At 33.8% G+C, this 6,706-nt stretch overlaps 1 protein-coding gene across 1 annotated transcript in view; it reads left to right on the forward strand.

Moving 5' to 3' along the window:
- The window catches only part of LOC110020535 (GTP-binding protein TypA/BipA homolog), a 107,424-nt gene that overhangs the window by 64,695 nt on the left and 36,023 nt on the right, over nt 1-6,706 (forward strand). The gene's annotated exons all lie outside the window — the stretch shown is intronic.

Consider the following 6,706-nt stretch of genomic DNA (forward strand, 5'->3'; position numbering starts at 1 on the left):
ATATATATATATATATATATATATATATATATATATTGCTCCTTCAACATTTATTAAACTTTTGATTTTTTAGTGGAGAAAAATGTAAGATTGAGAAATTCAAGATTTCTTTTAGACAACATTGATTATTGATTTCACACTCACTTAGCCTATCTTGTTAAGGTCAATTGCGGTGCGATAGAAAAGGACGACTTCATCAGACTAAATTCTCACTAGCATTCATCCTGACTTGCAGAATCAGGACCCATTGGATTATGAATTAGTAACTAAATATCTGTAAAAGAACATAATACATTTCATTGCATAATTCACATATACTCGGTATGTATCCATAAACTTGTACAATCTCCCAAAACTATGAACTTTAAAAGGTACATGTCACACCTGATATTCACCCCGGTGCTTCTTACCTTTTTTTGAAGTCAATAACGTAAAGTGAGCTATAACAAACTTAACAAAATATTCAAGAATAAAATAAGATTTTATAGACTAAAAAGAAACAACGTACATGTTCATACGTAACTCATGTACATGTCAACGACAAATATCATATTATACTATAATTATATAAAACATGTAAAAGAAAATGCATGTAATGTAGAGAATCATGACTGTTATATAAAACATGTATTTTATCGATTCTTGTATAATCATAAACATAATCTTAAAGTCATCAGTCTAATCATAAAATTGTCTCTCGTAATTGTATAGGCCTCAATTTTTTTCATGTCATGTCATGAGTTGTCACCCAGTTTGAAGGCTACATCAATTATTGATAAAGATTGAGTCCCTCTCAACAGAGAAGCTATCAATGGCCTCGTGTTATCGTATCAACAGTTCCTTACATTTTGTCCCCATATGATCCTAACTTTCTTGTAGTTTCTTCTCTGTTTGAATATCTAAAGTCGGGAATCCCATCATTCTCTATCATCTGTATTTGCAGGTATTCATGTAATAAATTACTTATAACATCACTTATGACACTTTTTAAATCATAATTTTTTTAACAAGCATTATTCATAGACATTTCAAATGTCATATGCATGATTCATTATAATTGAATACCTGTAAGCAATGATTTCATAAACATGTTCATTACATTCATAACATAATAAAATCATAGGCATCGTAAATGGCAAATCAAGTTTTCATTCGCATTCATACAATTTTTGCAGGTTTTCATTCACAATATGCATGAAATTCTAGATGCAATAATGTTAAATACATAATCACATGAGAACCTATGCTAATTTTCTTAAGTTAACACATAATTATTTCACCAGAATTGACGGAACAACCCGACAATGAGTTTCTTCAAGCTCACCTTGAGGTCATCGTCTAACGCAAACAACCTGAAATTTATAATCCATTAAACATTCATGAAATTCATAATTAAGATATTAATTTAATTCTAAATATGATTTTCTTGCTTTAACTTATCTCAAAATGACTTCTTGACATAAATATGTCTTGCCAATACCTTCCTATTTGGTTCCCTCTTCTTCCTTTTCACCAACCCTTTCTCAACTCTTGAAATGGACTTTCCAAAGAGCTTAGCTCTTGGTTCAAAGATCCGTTGTTGCTCCCACAAAGCTACAACAACAGGGAACACGTGGAATGCTTGAATTTGTAGCAAATGTCAAAATGGAAACGTAAGGATGGAAAGGAATGTCTGAAATATCATAAAAGAGACCACAAATTGTGGGTTTCGACTCTTAGCCGAACAACTTGCACTTAATCCTGTTAAGCTATAGTGCAGGGTCACAAAACTCTCCAGACTCGCGAATCCGAAGTGTCGGGAGAGGGAATAAGGGGAATGCTAGATTTAAGTAGGTTCCACTTAATTACCCAATTGGTCAATCCATCAGACCGTCGCATGTGTAGTTAAGCGCAATGCAAGCGTCTGCTACTACAGAGATAATATAGATTAGGGTATTAATTTAGGATAATTAAACTTCATCATTTAATACCTTTTATACGTTAAAAATTCATGCTTGGTTCTAGTGCTATCTATCAAATTGATCGATTCGACATGCATAATTTATAAAATTAGTTCGATCGAATTTTGAGTGGAATGAAATTTGGGCTATCTTTTAAAATTTTCAAAACTTTACCCGTTTGAGTTTCTCAAAATTTGGTGTTATAGCTCTCTCCTCATAAAATTCCGTCCTCTAAATTTCTGAATTGTCTGAACATGAAGATATATTTTTGTTGTATTCTTTTTTCTCAAGTAGCTTCTTCTTTAGGCCAATATTTTCATTTTTTATTCACAAAAGAAATATGTCTATTGCTCAACTTTTTTAACATCAGTTTCTATAACTTTCTTATGCTCTTTAATGTAAGTTTAAATTTTCTTCACATCAATGTTTTATTGTGAAATCTACCGGTCTGCATTTGATAACCATTTCCTCAATATTGAGATGTGAGACACATTATGAATGTCCGACACATTAGCAGGTAAAACTTATTTGTAAGCTGAGACCAATTCTTTCTAAAATTTCAAAAGTACCGATATGTCTGAGACTCGACTTGGTTCCTAGACTAAATCCGACTGTACCTTTCATTGAGATGGCTTTTAAAAATACAAAATCGCAAACTTTAAATTCATCTAATTTGTTCTTTGGGTGATAATATTTATGTTGTCGGTCACATGCAATCTTCAATTTTTCTCAGATTAATTTGGTTTTCTCTGCGGCTTTATCAACAAACTTAGGGCCTAACATTTAACATTCACCCACTTCAACCCAACTTAATTGATTTCTGCATTTCCTTTCATAGAATACTTCATAAGTAGCTATTTTGATACTGGATTGATAGCTATTTTTGTAGGTGAATTCGACCTTCAGGATGTGATCTTCCCATTTGCTTCTAAAATCAAGGACATGACCTCAACAAATCTTCAAATACCTAATTTATCTTTTCTGATTCCATTGGTTTGTGGATGAAATGTTGTTCTAAGATGCACATGTGTATCTAAGCCATGTTGAATGTCTTTCTATAACCTGGATATGAATCTTCCATCTCTATTAGAAACGACAGCTTTTGGAATTACATGCAATATGATAATTTCTTTTAATATAATTTGACTAACTTTTAATTGAATATGTTTGATTGACAATAAATGAGCTGATTTTTTTAGCATGTCAATAATACTTCAAGCAGAAGCACTGGGACCCAAAAAAAGCTGTTAGTGTCCTCACAAACGACGCTGCTCGAAACAGATGAAGCCCAAGCCGAAGACGAAGGATTCCCAGATATTAACGTTAAAGACAAAGGATTCCCATATATTAATGTCAAAGACGAAAGATGCAGATGAGAACGATCCAACGAAGCTCTGATACCATGCAACTGGAAAGCTTTCTTTCTTCTTATTCCACAGTTGAAAACATATAATACGTATTTATATGCACTCATATCTCTATAGATTAGGAATAATTCTGATATTGAAAATATCATGTAATTAGTTTTCCTCTAATTAGGTTAACTTTATCAAGCTTCTTAATATATAAGCTTTCTAATATACAAACATTAGATTTAATAATTTCCATAATAATCATTACTCTCAATGTTAATTTTACGATAACAACAAAAGCAAACTTAAGGCATAGAATTTTATCATCAAAGTTGATTTTTATAGAACCCAACTGATTTGCGATTGAATCGAACTCGTTAATGTTCTCATTGTGCAGAAAATAATCCTTGTTGTTGACAGAGGGTTTCTTGTACTTGTTTGTTTCTCTTTATCACACACGTTATGGTCACTTCACTGAGAATGTTGAAGGCATTGTTCATGCATAAGATGCGTGAATAACTCCCAGCACTTTCTTTTTGTCTACTCACTCATGAGAAATAGGTGGTGGCTTTGTTTTGTCAAAGATGATGAAGCTTACTATGGTGAAAGTAGTCAACAGTTTGTTTTTTCCAGTGGTTGGAGTTTGTCATCTAAGTTTTTGATCTTCTAGACTTTCCATCTTTCGGATTTGAGAATTTTCTACGCTAAAAATATTGATATAAGTTTTTTGGATAATAATGATAATTTTGAGTAATAACAAAGACGATTGATCAAAATGCTGCAGCATATAAATTACATGCACTGTAACATGCAGTGTATATATTTTAATGAGATCCACCTGCATTTATGATTGCACAAAGCTAAAATATTCTAGCAAGGTTAAAAATGGTACAATTAGAGTTTGCATTTCATTTTAAATTTTACTCACATTATTTTATTGCGTTTTAGTTAATTATAATTAAAATTTTAATTTTGTCATTTTAATTAGGAGTTTAAATCCTTAAATTTCAAGTTTAACCTTTGCAGTTAATACTAATTTTAAATAATTAATTTAAATTAAATATTTTTAAAAATAGAACCCTAATCTTCCTTTACTATCATCAATTTTACTAGATCCAATTTTGATACTTGTTCACCTTTGAATTCCTAACATTAATAAATAAGAACCCATATTTCATACATAAATATCTATTAAATTCAATAATTAAGTAATTAAAACGTACTCTCAGCTTGTTAATGGCTGGATCAATTTCCTATTCACTGACTTGAGCTTCCTCCTGAAGAAACCGCATGAGCACGAGCCACCCCCGTCGCCCCCCCTTCTTTCTTCCTTCAAGTTTGGGCCTACTTCAACACAGCATGGCGAGGTTACCTTCCTTCAGCTAAGGTTTCCTCCATCCTCCTTCCTTTTCGACTCTACTCTAATCCGCATTAGAGGCGCAAGACATGTGTGAGCCTTTTCTTTTTTCCTTCTTCCATTTTGTTAGGCTAAGGCACAACTTCTCTTTCTCGCGACATCATCCTTTCTCCCACACATGGGAACCAAGCACCTCCACTGCAGATGCACTTAGACTCACGTGAGTGCCAAATCAATTGTAAGTAATGCCGACAACCTTCTTTCACTCAGATGCGGTGTCAACAACAAGATTTGAGATGGTCACAACCTTTTTTCTCTATTTCTTCCTTTTCGCTCTTTGTTTCATCTCGTTGAAATGAGATGCCCGTCTCCTAAAAGAAACTAACGAGATGATTGATTGAATCAACTCTACCTTTTGAGATTTCTTTTCATTTTTGTTTTTTGGTTACTACACTAACAAATGCTATTATTATTGCAAATTGGTATGGTTCTTATATATATGATGCTCTTTTGTTGAATGATGGAGATAACTGCAAAGATAAATGGTTTTTGAATTTAGTTTGTTCATATCATTATTTATCCTACTAATTAGTTTTTTTCACATATAAATCATGTTTTGACTAAAATATTGACCAGAGCTAAAAATTTTATCAAATCCTAAGTTTTTTTTCTTCTTTGAGTGTTCTTAATAATGCATGATGCATATTCTCATGAGGCATCGTAATCTATAAAATCTTTTTTTTTTCTCTGGAACCAAATGTATTTTGGGTTAGTTAGACTAGGATATGACATGTTGATGATCAAACCGGTACATTGTCAACATCTAATGAAAATTGGTTGATAATGATTAGCCTGGTGGTTTGTGCCAAGCCACTAACGTTGTCAGAGGTTGTTTTGTGGGTTGTAGACAATAAAATTAAACACAAATGGGCTTACGAGTGATTGTTTTCCTTGAGTTCATTAGGGATGATGTTTTAAGCCATGTTCATTAAACGTAGGCTCATTAGGGATTTCTTTGAAAGTATGCATTTTGCATTACTATATCAAAAAGGTACAAAAATTATGCATTTATGCTTCTATGATGTACAAAAGTGAGAACTATAATCTACAAGTAATGTAGAGAGTTCCTTATCATCATCTACATGCATCAGAATAAAAGGACTATTAAGGGTAACCCTAGCACAAAAAAAGGGTACCCTCTTATTGTCTCGTGGTATATTAGAATGCAAAACTTGTCTAAACTTGAGCATAAAAGGCAAAGTCTATATCGTCTTCATTTTAGTTTTGCCAAACCTCCTTCTTCATGGTTGAACTCATAAACAACATAACGATACCCTTCAATGATTATGCCATTGCATTCAAACATCCATGGTTCAAAAATATTATGAAAAAAACAGATGGCTTCAAGCTTCACTTTGGCCCAATCCCAATGCTCCACAACTTGTCCCGCGGCAATAGGTCCCTCACCTTGTTCATTTCGAATAATGGTACTCGTGGCAGTGATACCATAAGGTAGAAGAGCTTCATCGACGTTGACTTTAATCCATCCGTGAGGGGGAGGTTGCCAGAAATTAGAGAGGACTGAACCAGATGTCTGACTAGCATCCCAGGTGCTTATGTAATGCCATGCTTTTTTTTAGGGTCGTTTGGTTTGCTGAAAATGAAATGCATTGTAAAAGATTAGCAGAGTCCTATAATTATAACGTATTTAAAATATTTTAGAGTTTTTTTGCTCACCGTAAAATAAACACAAGACTTTTAAATTTTTTTGTTTGGTTTGAAGTAGATTAAAAATAATGTATTTCAAATTATATTTTTTTAAAAATATCTTTTTTGTCCGACATTAGAGGGGCAAGACGCTGACAGGGGTGGGTTTGTGGGCGGCGGGAGGACGGTCGGTGTGGGTAGCGGCGGCTTGCAGTTGGCTACTGCGGAAGGCGGGAGGGAGGACAACTGGCATTGGGTAGACGACTAGCAATTGGTGGCAGTGACAGCGCGCGACAGTTGGGAGGCTGGCGGCGGACGGTGGCTGCGGCGGCGGGGGGGCCACGCGCGGG

Source organism: Phalaenopsis equestris, unplaced genomic scaffold, assembly GCF_001263595.1.
Source record: "Phalaenopsis equestris unplaced genomic scaffold, ASM126359v1 Scaffold000099, whole genome shotgun sequence".
Taxonomy (NCBI): Eukaryota; Viridiplantae; Streptophyta; class Magnoliopsida; order Asparagales; family Orchidaceae; genus Phalaenopsis; species Phalaenopsis equestris.